The sequence below is a fragment of the Rhipicephalus microplus genome, unplaced genomic scaffold (assembly GCF_043290135.1).
Source record: "Rhipicephalus microplus isolate Deutch F79 unplaced genomic scaffold, USDA_Rmic scaffold_13, whole genome shotgun sequence".
In the NCBI taxonomy this organism is placed as follows: domain Eukaryota; kingdom Metazoa; phylum Arthropoda; class Arachnida; order Ixodida; family Ixodidae; genus Rhipicephalus; species Rhipicephalus microplus.
The window spans coordinates 8,789,175-8,803,343 of NW_027464586.1; positions in this window are offsets into that span (position 1 = coordinate 8,789,175).

The window sequence follows — 14,169 nt, forward strand, 5'->3', positions numbered from 1 at the left end:
GTCCGTGCGTTCGTCTGTGCGTCTATCTAGAGAACACTCAAAGTACTGACATCTCACTTACCCTGTGGCACAAAGCCACTTTACACGTCCATCTACCCTTTCGTCTCTCTGCCAGTCTGTCTGTCTGTTCGTCCATGCGTCCATCCGTGCGTCCATCTAGAGAACACTCAAAGTACCGCCATCTCGCATACCCTGTGGCATATAGCTGCTTTACATGTCCGTCTACCTGTCCGTCTGTCTGCAAGTCTGTCGGTCTCTCCATCCATGCGTCCGTTCGTGCGTCAATCTAGAGAACACTCTGAGTACCGCCATCTCGCTCGTCGTGTACCCTGTAGTGCATACCCGCTTTACTCGTCCGTCTACCTGTCCGTCCGTCTGCCAGTCTGTCTGTCTGTTCCTCCATGCGTCCTCCGTGCGTCCATCTAGAGAACAGTCTGAGTACTGCCATCTCGAGCGTCGTATACCTGTGGTACATACCATCTTTACGCGTCCGTCTACCTCTTCGTTTGTCTGCCAGTCTGTCTGTCTATTCGTCCATGCGTCCATCCGTGCGTCCTTCTAGAGAACACTCAAAGTACCACCCTCTCGCATACCCTGCGGCACATAGCCGCTTTACTCGTCCTTCTACCTGTCCGTCTGTCTGCCACTCTGTCTGTCTGTCCGTCCGTGCGTCCATCTACAGAACACTCAAAGTACCGCCATCTGGCATACCCTGTGGCACATAGCCGCTTTACACGTCCGTGTACCCTTCCGTCTGTCAGCCAGTCTGTCTGTCCGTCCATGCATCTATTCGTGCGTCAATGTAGAGAACACTCTTAGTACCACCATCTCGCGCGTCGTATACCCTGTGGCACATACCCGCGTTACGCGTCCGTCTACCTGTCCGTCTGTCTGCCAGTCTGTCTATCTGTCCGTCCGTGCGTCCGTCCATGCGTCCATCTAGACAACACTCAAAGTATCGCTATCTCGCATACCCTGTGGCAAATAGCCGCTTTACGCGTCCATCTACCTTTCCGTCTGTCTGCCAGTCTGTCTGTCTGTTCCTCCATGCATCCGTTCGTGCGTAAATTTAGAGAACACTCCGAGTACCGCCATCTCGCGCTCGTATACCCTGCGTCACATACCCGGTTTACACGTCCGTCTACCTGTCCGTCTGTCTGCCAACCTGTCTGTCGGTTCGTTCATGCGTCCGTCTGTGCGTCCATCTAGAGAACACTCTGAGTACCACCATCTCGCGCGTCGTATACCCTGTGGCACATAACCACTTTACATGTCCATCCACCTGTCCATCTGTCTGCCAGTCTCTCCGTCCATGCGATCGTGTGTCAATCTAGAGAACACTAAAAATAACCCCATCTCGAATACTCTGTGGCACATAGCCACTTTACACGTCTGTCTACCTGTCCGGCTGTCTGCCAGTCTGTCTGTCCGTCCGTGCGTCTGTCCGTGCTTCTATCTAGAGAACACTCAAAGTACCGCCATCTCGCATACCCTGTGGCACATAGGCACTTTACACGTCCACCTGTCCGTCTGTCTGCCAGTCTGTCTTTCTGTCCGTCCGTGCGTCCGTTCGTGCGTCAATCTATAGAACACTAAAAATACCGCCATCTCGGATACCCTGTGGCACATAGCCACTTTACACGTCTGTCTACCTGTCCGTCTGTCTGCCAGTCTGTCTGTCTGTCCGTCCGTGCATCCGTCCGTGCGTCCATTTAGAGAGCACTAAAAGTACCGCCATCTCGCTTACCCTGTGGCACATAGCCACTTTACACGTCAGTCTACCTGTCCGTCTGTCTGCCAGTCTGTCTGTCTGTCCGTCCGTGCGTCCGCCCGTGCGTCCATCTGAAGAACACTCAAAGTACCGCCATCTCGCATACCCTGTGGCACATAGCCACTTTACACATCCTTCTACCTATCCATCTGTTTGCCAGTCTGTCTGTCCGTCCGTGCGTCCGTCCATGCGTCCATCTAGAGAACACTCAATGTACCGCCATCTCGAATACCCTGTGGCACATAGCCACTTTACACATCCGTCTACCTGTCCATCTGTTTGCTAGTCTGTCTGTGTTCGTCCATGTGTCTCTCCGTGCGTCAATCTAGAGAACACTCTGAGTACCACCATCTCGCGCGTCATATACTCTGTGGCACATAGCCACTTTACACATCTGTCTACCTGTCCGGCTGTCTGCCAGCTTGTCTGTCTATCCGTCCGTGCGTCCGTCTGTGCGTCCATCTAGAGAACACTCAAAGTAGCGCCATCTCGCATACCCTGTAGCACATAGCCACTTTACACGTCCGTCTACCTGTCCGTCTGTCTGCCAGTCTGTCTGTCTGTCCGTCCGGGCATCCGTCCATGCGTCCTTCTAGAGAACACGCAAAGCACCGCCATCTCGCATACCCTGTGGCACATAGCCAATTTACACGTCTGTCTACCTGTGCGTCTATCTGCCAGTCTGTCTGTCTGTTCGTCCATGCATACGTCCGTGCGTCCATCTGCAGAACACTCAAACTACCGCCATCTCGCATACCCTGTGGCACATAGCCGCTTTACATGTCCATCTACCTGTCCGTCTGTCTGCCAGTCTGTCTGTCTGTCCGTCCATGCATCTTTCGTGCGTCAATCTAGAGAACACTCTAAGTACCACCATCTCGCGCGTCGTATACCCTGTGGCACATACCCGCTTTACGCGTCCGTCTACCTGTCCGTCTGTCTCCCAGCCTGTCTGTCTGTTCGTCCATGCGTCCGTCCGTGCGTCCATCTAGAGAACACTTTGAGTACCTCCATCTCGCGCGTCGTATACCCTGCTGCACATAGCCACTTTACACGTCTGTCTACCTGTCCGTCTGCCTGCCAGCCTGTCTGTCTTCCGTCCATGCATCCGTCCGTGCGTCCACCTAGAGAACGCTCAAAGTACCGCCATCTCGCATACCCTGTGGCACATAACCACTTTACAAGTCCGTCCACCTGTCTGTCTGTCTGCCACTCTTTCTGTCTGTCCATCCGTGCTTCCGTCCGTGCTTCCATCTAAAGAACACTCAAAGCACCGCCTTCTCGCACACCCTGCGGCACATAGGCACTTTACACGTCCGTCTACCTATCCGTCTGTCTTCCAGTCTGTCTGTCCGTCCGTGCGTCCGTCCGTGCGTCAATCTAGAGAACACTAAAATACCGTCATCTCGAATACCCTGTGGCACATAGCCACTCTACACGTCTGTCTACCTGTCCGTCTGTCTGCCAGTCTGTCTGTCTCTCCGTCCATGCGTTCGTGCGTCAATCTAGAGAACACTAAAAATACCGCCATCTCGAATACCCTGTGGCACATAGCCACTTTACACGTCTGTCTACCTGTCCGTCTGTCTGCGTGTCTGTCTGTCTGTCCGTCCATCCGTCTGTCCGTGCTTCCATCTAGAGAACACTCAAAGTACCGCCATCTCGCATACCCTGTGGCACATAGGCCCTTTACACGTCCGTCTACCTGTCCGTCTGTCTGCCAGTCTGTCTGTCTGTCCGTCCGTGCGTTCGTCCGTACGTCAATCTAGAGAACACTCAAAGTACCGCCATCTCGAATACCCTGTGGTACATAGCCGCTTTACACGTCCGTCTACCTGTCGGTCTGTCTGCCAATCTGTCTGTCTCTCCGTCCATGCGTCCGTTCATGCGTCAATCTAGAGAACACTAAAATACCGCCATCTCGAATACCCTGTGGCACATAGCCACTCTACACGTCTGTCTACCTGTCCATCTGTCTGCCAGTCTGTCTGTCTGTCCGTCCGTGCGTCCAATTAGAGAGCACTCAAAGTACCACCATCTCGAAAACCCTGTGGCACATAGCCGCTTTACAGGTCGGTCGACCTGTCCGTCTGTCTGCCAGTCTGTCTGTCTGTCTGTCCGTGCCTCCGTGCATGCATCCATCTAGAGAACACTCAAAGTACTGCCATCTCGCATACCCTATGGTACATAGCCGCTTTACACGTCCGTCTACCTGTCCGTCTGTCTGTCAGTCTGTCTGTCTGTTCGTCCGTGCGTCCGTCCGTGCGTCCATCTAGAGAACAATCAAAGTACCGCCATCTCGCATACCCTGTGGCACATAGCTGCTTTACACGTCCGTCTACCTGTCCGTCTGTCTGCCAGCCTGTCTGTCTGTTCGTCCTTGCGTCCATCCGTGCGTCCATCTAGAGAACACTCAAAGTACCGCCATCTCGCATACCCTGTGGCACATAGCTGCTTTACACGTCCGTCTACCTGTCCGTCTGTCTGCCAGTCTGTCTGTCTCTCCGTCCGTGCGTCCGTCCGTGTGTCAATCTAGAGAACACTCAATGTACTGCCATCTCGAATACCCTGTGGAACATAGCCGCTTTACACGTCCGTCTACCTGTCCGTCTGTCTGCCAGTCTGTCTCTCCGTCCGTGCGTCCGTCCGTGCGTCCATCTAGAGAACACTCAAAGTACCGCCATCTCGCATACCCTGTGGCACATTGCCGGTTTACACGTCCGTCTACATGTCCGTCTGTCTGCCAGTCTGTCTGTCTGTCCGTCCATGCACCTGTTCGTGCGTCCATCTAGAGAACACTCTGAGTACCACCATCTCGCGCGCCGTATACCCTGTGGCACATAACCACTTTACACGTCCGTCCACCTGTCCGTCTGTCTGCCACTCTGTCTGTCTGTCCGTCCGTGCGTCTGTCCGTGCTTCCATCTAGAGAACACTCAAAGTACCGCCATCTCGCATACCCTGTGGCACATAGGCACTTTACACGTCCGTCTACCTTTCCGTCTGTCTGCCAGTCTGTCTGTTTCCGTCCGTGCGTTCGTCCGTGTGTCAATCTAGAGAACACTCAATGTACTGCCATCTCGAATACCCTGTGGAACATAGCCGCTTTACACGTCCGTCTACCTGTCCGTCTGTCTGCCAGTCTGTCTCTTTGTCCATGCGTCTGTTCGTGCGTCAATCTAGAGAACACTAAAATCACCGCCATCTCGAATACCCTGTGGCACATAGCCACTTTACACGTCTGTCTGCCAGTCTGTCTGTCTGCCAGTCTGTCTGTCCGTCCGTGCGTCCGTCCATGCGTCCATCTAGAGAATACGCAAAGTACCGCCATTTCGCATACCATGTGGCACATAGCCACTTTACATGACCGTCTACCTGTCCGTCTGTCTCCCAGTCTGTCGGTCCGTCCGTGCGTCCGTCCGTGCGTCCATCTAGAGAACACGCAAAGTACCGCCATCTCGCATACCATGTGACACATAGCCACTTTACATGACCGTCTACCTGTCCGTCTGTCTCCAAGTCTGTCTGACTGTCCGTCCATGTGTCCGTCCGTGCGTCCATCTAGAGAACACGAAAGTACCGCCATCTCGCATACCCTGTGGCACATAGCCACTTTACACGTCAGTCTACCTGTCAGTCTGTCTGCCAGTCTATGTGTCTGTCTATCCGTGCGTCCGTCCGTGCGTCCATCTAGAGAACACTCAAAGTACCGTCATCTCGAATACCCTATGGCACATAGCCGCTTTACACGTCCGTCTACCTGTCCATCTGTCTGCCAGTCTGTCTGTCTCTCCGTCCATGCGATCGTGCTTCCATCTAGAGAACACTCAAAGTACTGCCATCTCGAATACCCTATGGCACATAGCCGCTTTACACGTCCGTCTACCTGTCCATCTGTCTGCCAGTCTGTCTGTCTCTCCGTCCATGCGATCGTGCGTCAATCTAGAGAACACTAAAAATACTGCCATCTCGCATACCCTGTGGCACATAGCAACTTTACACGTTAGTCTACCTGTCAGTCTGTCTGCCAGTCTGTCTGTCTGTCCATCCGTGCGTCCGTCCGTGCGTTCATCTAGAGAACACTCAAAGTACCGCCATCTCGCATACCCTATGGCACATAGCCACTTTACACATCCCTCTACCTGTCCGTCTGTCTTCCATCTGTGTGTCTGTCCGTGTCCGTCCGTGCGTCCATCTAGAGAACACTCAAAGTACCGCCATCTCGCATACCCTGTGGCACATTGCCGGTTTACACGTCTGTCTACTTGTCCGTCTGTCTGCCAGTCTGTCTGTCTGTCCGTCCATGCATCTGTTCGTGCGGCAATCTAGAGAACACTGAGTACCACCATCTCGCGCGTCGTATATTCTGTGGCACATGCCCACTTTACGCGTCCGTCTACCTGTCCGTCTGCCTGCGAGTCTGTCTATCTGTTCGCCCGTGCGTCCGTCCGTGCGTCCATCTAGAGAACACTCAAAGTACCGCCATCTCGCATACCCTGTGGCACATAGCCGCTTTACGCGTCCTTCTACCTTTCCGTCTGTCTGCCAGTCTGTCTTTCTGTCCGTCCATGCGTCCGTTCGTGCGTGAATCTAGAGAACACTCCGAGTACCGCCATCTCGCGCGTCGTATGCCCTGTGTCACATACCCGCTTTACGCGTCCGTCTACCCTACCGTTTTTCTGCCAGTCTGTCTGTCTGTTCGTCCATGCGTCCATCCGTGCGTCCTTCTAGAGAACACTCAAAGTACCACCATCTCGCGCGTCGTATACCCTGTGGCACATAGCCACTTTACACGTCTGTCTACCTGTCCGTCTGCCTGCCAGCCTGTCTGTCTTCCGTCCATGCATCCGTCCGTGCGTCCACCTAGAGAACGCTCAAAGTACCGCCATCTCGCATACCCTGTGGCACATAACCACTTTACAAGTCCGTCCACCTGTCTGTCTGTCTGCCACTCTTTCTGTCTGTCCATCCGTGCGTCCGTCCGTGCTTCCATCTAAAGAACACTCAAAGCACCGCCTTCTCGCACACCCTGCGGCACATAGGCACTTTACACGTCCGTCTACCTATCCGTCTGTCTTCCAGTCTGTCTGTCCGTCCGTGCGTCCGTCCGTGCGTCAATCTAGAGAACACTAAAATACCGTCATCTCGAATACCCTGTGGCACATAGCCACTCTACACGTCTGTCTCCCTGTCCGTCGTCTGCCAGTCTGTCTGTCTCTCCGTCCATGCGTTCGTGCGTCAATCTAGAGAACACTAAAAATACCGCCATCTCGAATACCCTGTGGCACATAGCCACTTTACACGTCTGTCTACCTGTCCGTCTGTCTGCGTGTCTGTCTGTCTGTCCGTCCATCCGTCTGTCCGTGCTTCCATCTAGAGAACACTCAAAGTACCGCCATCTCGCATACCCTGTGGCACATAGGCCCTTTACACGTCCGTCTACCTCTCCGTCTGTCTGCCAGTCTGTCTGTCTGTCCGTCCGTGCGTTCGTCCGTACGTCAATCTAGAGAACACTCAAAGTACCGCCATCTCGAATACCCTGTGGTACATAGCCACTTTACACGTCCGTCTACCTGTCGGTCTGTCTGCCAATCTGTCTGTCTCTCCGTCCATGCGTCCGTTCATGCGTCAATCTAGAGAACACTAAAATACCGCCATCTCGAATACCCTGTGGCACATAGCCACTCTACACGTCTGTCTACCTGTCCATCTGTCTGCCAGTCTGTCTGTCTGTCCGTCCGTGCGTCCAATTAGAGAGCACTCAAAGTACCACCATCTCGAAAACCCTGTGGCACATAGCCGCTTTACAGGTCGGTCGACCTGTCCGTCTGTCTGCCAGTCTGTCTGTCTGTCTGTCCGTGCCTCCGTGCATGCGTCCATCTAGAGAACACTCAAAGTACTGCCATCTCGCATACCCTATGGTACATAGCCGCTTTACACGTCCGTCTACCTGTCCGTCTGTCTGTCAGTCTGTCTGTCTGTTCGTCCGTGCGTCCGTCCGTGCGTCCATCTAGAGAACAATCAAAGTACCGCCATCTCGCATACCCTGTGGCACATAGCTGCTTTACACGTCCGTCTACCTGTCCGTCTGTCTGCCAGCCTGTCTGTCTGTTCGTCCTTGCGTCCATCCGTGCGTCCATCTAGAGAACACTCAAAGTACCGCCATCTCGCATACCCTGTGGCACATAGCTGCTTTACACGTCCGTCTACTTGTCCGTCTGTCTGCCAGTCTGTCTGTCTGTCCGTCCATGCACCTGTTCGTGCGTCCATCTAGAGAACAATCAAAGTACCGCCATCTCGCATACCCTGTGGAACATAGCCGCTTTACACGTCCGTCTACCTGTCCGTCTGTCTGCCAGTCTGTCTGTCTGTCCGTCCGTGCGTTCGTCCGTACGTCAATCTAGAGAACACTCAAAGTACCGCCATCTCGAATACCCTGTGGTACATAGCCACTTTACACGTCCGTCTACCTGTCGGTCTGTCTGCCAATCTGTCTGTCTCTCCGTCCATGCGTCCGTTCATGCGTCAATCTAGAGAACACTAAAATACCGCCATCTCGAATACCCTGTGGCACATAGCCACTCTACACGTCTGTCTACCTGTCCATCTGTCTGCCAGTCTGTCTGTCTGTCCGTCCGTGCGTCCAATTAGAGAGCACTCAAAGTACCACCATCTCGAAAACCCTGTGGCACATAGCCGCTTTACAGGTCGGTCGACCTGTCCGTCTGTCTGCCAGTCTGTCTGTCTGTCTGTCCGTGCCTCCGTGCATGCGTCCATCTAGAGAACACTCAAAGTACTGCCATCTCGCATACCCTATGGTACATAGCCGCTTTACACGTCCGTCTACCTGTCCGTCTGTCTGTCAGTCTGTCTGTCTGTTCGTCCGTGCGTCCGTCCGTGCGTCCATCTAGAGAACAATCAAAGTACCGCCATCTCGCATACCCTGTGGCACATAGCTGCTTTACACGTCCGTCTACCTGTCCGTCTGTCTGCCAGCCTGTCTGTCTGTTCGTCCTTGCGTCCATCCGTGCGTCCATCTAGAGAACACTCAAAGTACCGCCATCTCGCATACCCTGTGGCACATAGCTGCTTTACACGTCCGTCTACTTGTCCGTCTGTCTGCCAGTCTGTCTGTCTGTCCGTCCATGCACCTGTTCGTGCGTCCATCTAGAGAACAATCAAAGTACCGCCATCTCGCATACCCTGTGGAACATAGCCGCTTTACACGTCCGTCTACCTGTCCGTCTGTCTGCCAGTCTGTCTCTCCGTCCGTGCGTCCGTCCGTGCGTCCATCTAGAGAACACTCGAAGTACCGCCATCTCGCATACCCTGTGGCACATTGCCGGTTTACACGTCCGTCTACTTGTCCGTCTGTCTGCCAGTCTGTCTGTCTGTCCGTCCATGCACCTGTTCGTGCGTCCATCTAGAGAACACTCTGAGTACCACCATCTCGCGCGCCGTATACCCTGTGGCACATAACCACTTTACACGTCCGTCCACCTGTCCGTGTGTCTGCCACTCTGTCTGTCTGTCCGTCCGTGCGTCTGTCCGTGCTTCCATCTAGAGAACACTCAAAGTACCGCCATCTCGCATACCCTGTGGCACATAGGCACTTTACACGTCCGTCTACCTTTCCGTCTGTCTGCCAGTCTGTCTGTTTCCGTCCGTGCGTTCGTCCGTGTGTCAATCTAGAGAACACTCAATGTACTGCCATCTCGAATACCCTGTGGAACATAGCCGCTTTACACGTCCGTCTACCTGTCCGTCTGTCTGCCAGTCTGTCTCTTTGTCCATGCGTCTGTTCGTGCGTCAATCTAGAGAACACTAAAATCACCGCCATCTCGAATACCCTGTGGCACATAGCCACTTTACACGTCTGTCTGCCAGTCTGTCTGTCTGCCAGTCTGTCTGTCCGTCCGTGCGTCCGTCCATGCGTCCATCTAGAGAATACGCAAAGTACCGCCATTTCGCATACCATGTGGCACATAGCCACTTTACATGACCGTCTACCTGTCCGTCTGTCTCCCAGTCTGTCGGTCCATCCGTGCGTCCGTCCGTGCGTCCATCTAGAGAACACGCAAAGTACCGCCATCTCGCATACCATGTGACACATAGCCACTTTACATGACCGTCTACCTGTCCGTCTGTCTCCCAGTCTGTCTGACTGTCCGTCCATGTGTCCGTCCGTGCGTCCATCTAGAGAACACGAAAGTACCGCCATCTCGCATACCCTGTGGCACATAGCCACTTTACACGTCAGTCTACCTGTCAGTCTGTCTGCCAGTCTATGTGTCTGTCTATCCGTGCGTCCGTCCGTGCGTCCATCTAGAGAACACTCAAAGTACCGTCATCTCGAATACCCTATGGCACATAGCCGCTTTACACGTCCGTCTACCTGTCCATCTGTCTGCCAGTCTGTCTGTCTCTCCGTCCATGCGATCGTGCTTCCATCTAGAGAACACTCAAAGTACTGCCATCTCGAATACCCTATGGCACATAGCCGCTTTACACGTCCGTCTACCTGTCCATCTGTCTGCCAGTCTGTCTGTCTCTCCGTCCATGCGATCGTGCGTCAATCTAGAGAACACTAAAAATACTGCCATCTCGCATACCCTGTGGCACATAGCAACTTTACACGTTAGTCTACCTGTCAGTCTGTCTGCCAGTCTGTCTGTCTGTCCATCCGTGCGTCCGTCCGTGCGTTCATCTAGAGAACACTCAAAGTACCACCATCTCGCATACCCTATGGCACATAGCCACTTTACACATCCCTCTACCTGTCCGTCTGTCTTCCATCTGTGTGTCTGTCCGTGTCCGTCCGTGCGTCCATCTAGAGAACACTCAAAGTACCGCCATCTCGCATACCCTGTGGCACATTGCCGGTTTACACGTCTGTCTACTTGTCCGTCTGTCTGCCAGTCTGTCTGTCTGTCCGTCCATGCATCTGTTCGTGCGGCAATCTAGAGAACACTGAGTACCACCATCTCGCGCGTCGTATATTCTGTGGCACATGCCCACTTTACGCGTCCGTCTACCTGTCCGTCTGCCTGCGAGTCTGTCTATCTGTTCGCCCGTGCGTCCGTCCGTGCGTCCATCTAGAGAACACTCAAAGTACCGCCATCTCGCATACCCTGTGGCACATAGCCGCTTTACGCGTCCTTCTACCTTTCCGTCTGTCTGCCAGTCTGTCTTTCTGTCCGTCCATGCGTCCGTTCGTGCGTGAATCTAGAGAACACTCCGAGTACCGCCATCTCGCGCGTCGTATACCCTGTGTCACATACCCGCTTTACGCGTCCGTCTACCCTACCGTTTTTCTGCCAGTCTGTCTGTCTGTTCGTCCATGCGTCCATCCGTGCGTCCTTCTAGAGAACACTCAAAGCACCACCATCTCGCGCGTCGTATACCCTGTGGCACATAGCCACTTTACACGTCTGTCTACCTGTCCGTCTGCCTGCCAGCCTGTCTGTCTTCCGTCCATGCATCCGTCCGTGCGTCCACCTAGAGAACGCTCAAAGTACCGCCATCTCGCATACCCTGTGGCACATAACCACTTTACAAGTCCGTCCACCTGTCTGTCTGTCTGCCACTCTTTCTGTCTGTCCATCCGTGCGTCCGTCCGTGCTTCCATATAAAGAACACTCAAAGCACCGCCTTCTCGCACACCCTGCGGCACATAGGCACTTTACACGTCCGTCTACCTATCCGTCTGTCTTCCAGTCTGTCTGTCCGTCCGTGCGTCCGTCCATGCGCCAATCTAGAGAACACTAAAATACCGTCATCTCGAATACCCTGTGGCACATAGCCACTCTACACGTCTGTCTACCTGTCCGTCTGTCTGCCAGTCTGTCTGTCTCTCCGTCCATGCGTTCGTGCGTCAATCTAGAGAACACTAAAAATACCGCCATCTCGAATACCCTGTGGCACATAGCCACTTTACACGTCTGTCTACCTGTCCGTCTGTCTGCGTGTCTGTCTGTCTGTCCGTCCATCCGTCTGTCCGTGCTTCCATCTAGAGAACACTCAAAGTACCGCCATCTCGCATACCCTGTGGCACAAAGGCCCTTTACACGTCCGTCTACCTGTCCGTCTGTCTGCCAGTCTGTCTGTCTGTCCGTCCGTGCGTTCGTCCGTACGTCAATCTAGAGAACACTCAAAGTACCGCCATCTCGAATACCCTGTGGCACATAGCCGCTTTACACGTCCGTCTACCTGTCGGTCTGTCTGCCAATCTGTCTGTCTCTCCGTCCATGCGTCCGTTCATGCGTCAATCTAGAGAACACTAAAATACCGCCATCTCGAATACCCTGTGGCACATAGCCACTCTACACGTCTGTCTACCTGTCCATCTGTCTGCCAGTCTGTCTGTCTGTCCGTCCGTGCGTCCAATTAGAGAGCACTCAAAGTACCACCATGTCGAAAACCCTGTGGCACATAGCCGCTTTACAGGTCCGTCGACCTGTCCGTCTGTCTGCCAGTCTGTCTGTCTGTCTGTCCGTGCCTCCGTGCATGCGTCCATCTAGAGAACACTCAAAGTACTGCCATCTCGCATACCCTATGGTACATAGCCGCTTTACACGTCCGTCTACCTGTCCGTCTGTCTGTCAGTCTGTCTGTCTGTCCGTCCGTGCGTCCATCTAGAGAACAATCAAAGTACCGCCATCTCGCATACCCTGTGGCACATAGCTGCTTTACACGTCCGTCTACCTGTCCGTCTGTCTGCCAGCCTGTCTGTCTGTTCGTCCTTGCGTCCGTCTGTGCGTCCATCTAGAGAACACTCAAAGTACCGCCATCTCGCATACCCTGTGGCACATAGCTGCTTTACACGTCCGTCTACCTGTCCGTCTGTCTGCCAGTCTGTCTGTCTGTCCGTCCGTGCATCCGTCCGTGCGTCCATCTAGAGAACACTCAAAGTACCGCCATCTCGCATACCCTGTGGCACATAACCACTTTACAAGTCCATCCAACTGTCAGTCTGTCTGCCACTCTTTCTGTCTCTCCGTCCGTGCGTCCGTCCGTGCGTCCATCTAGAGAACACTCAAAGTACCGCCATCTCGCATACCCTGTGGCACATTGCCGGTTTACACGTCCGTCTACTTGTCCGTCTGTCTGCCAGTCTGTCTGTCTGTCCGTCCATGCACCTGTTCGTGCGTCCATCTAGAGAACACTCTGAGTACCACCATCTCGCGCGCCGTATACCCTGTGGCACATAACCACTTTACACGTCCGTCCACCTGTCCGTCTGTCTGCCACTCTGTCTGTCTGTCCGTCCGTGCGTCTGTCCGTGCTTCCATCTAGAGAACACTCAAAGTACCGCCATCTCGCATACCCTGTGGCACATAGGCACTTTACACGTCCGTCTACCTTTCCGTCTGTCTGCCAGTCTGTCTGTTTCCGTCCGTGCGTTCGTCCGTGCGTCAATCTAGAGAACACTCAATGTACTGCCATCTCGAATACCCTGTGGAACATAGCCGCTTTACACGTCCGTCTACCTGTCCGTCTGTCTGCCAGTCTGTCTGTCTCTTTGTCCATGCGTCTGTTCGTGCGTCAATCTAGAGAACACTAAAATCACCGCCATCTCGAATACCCTGTGGCACATAGCCACTTCACACGTCTGTCTGCCAGTCTGTCTGCCTGCCAGTCTGTCTGTCCGTCCGTGCGTCCGTCCATGCGTCCATCTAGAGAATACGCAAAGTACCGCCATTTCGCATACCATGTGGCACATAGCCACTTTACATGACCGTCTACCTGTCCGTCTGTCTCCCAGTCTGTCTGTCCGTCCGTGCGTCCGTCCGTGCGTCCATCTAGAGAACACGCAAAGTACCGCCATCTCGCATACCATGTGGCACATAGCCACTTTACATGACCGTCTACCTGTCCGTCTGTCTCCCAGTCTGTCTGACTGTCCGTCCATGTGTCCGTCCGTGCGTCCATCTAGAGAACACGAAAGTACCGCCATCTCGCATACCCTGTGGCACATAGCCACTTTACACGTCAGTCTACCTGTCAGTCTGTCTGCCAGTCTATGTGTCTGTCTATCCGTGCGTCCGTCCGTGCGTCCATCTAGAGAACACTCAAAGTACCGTCATCTCGAATACCCTATGGCACATAGCCGCTTTACACGTCCGTCTACCTGTCCATCTGTCTGCCAGTCTGTCTGTCTCTCCGTCCATGCGATCGTGCTTCCATCTAGAGAACACTCAAAGTACCGCCATCTCGAATACCCTATGGCAAATAGCCACTTTACACGTCCGTCTACCTGTCCATCTGTCTGCCAGTCTGTCTGTCTCTCCGTCCATGCGATCGTGCGTCAATCTAGAGAACACTAAAAATACTGCCATCTCGCATACCCTGTGGCACATAGCAACTTTACACGTTAGTCTACCTGTCAGTCTGTCTGC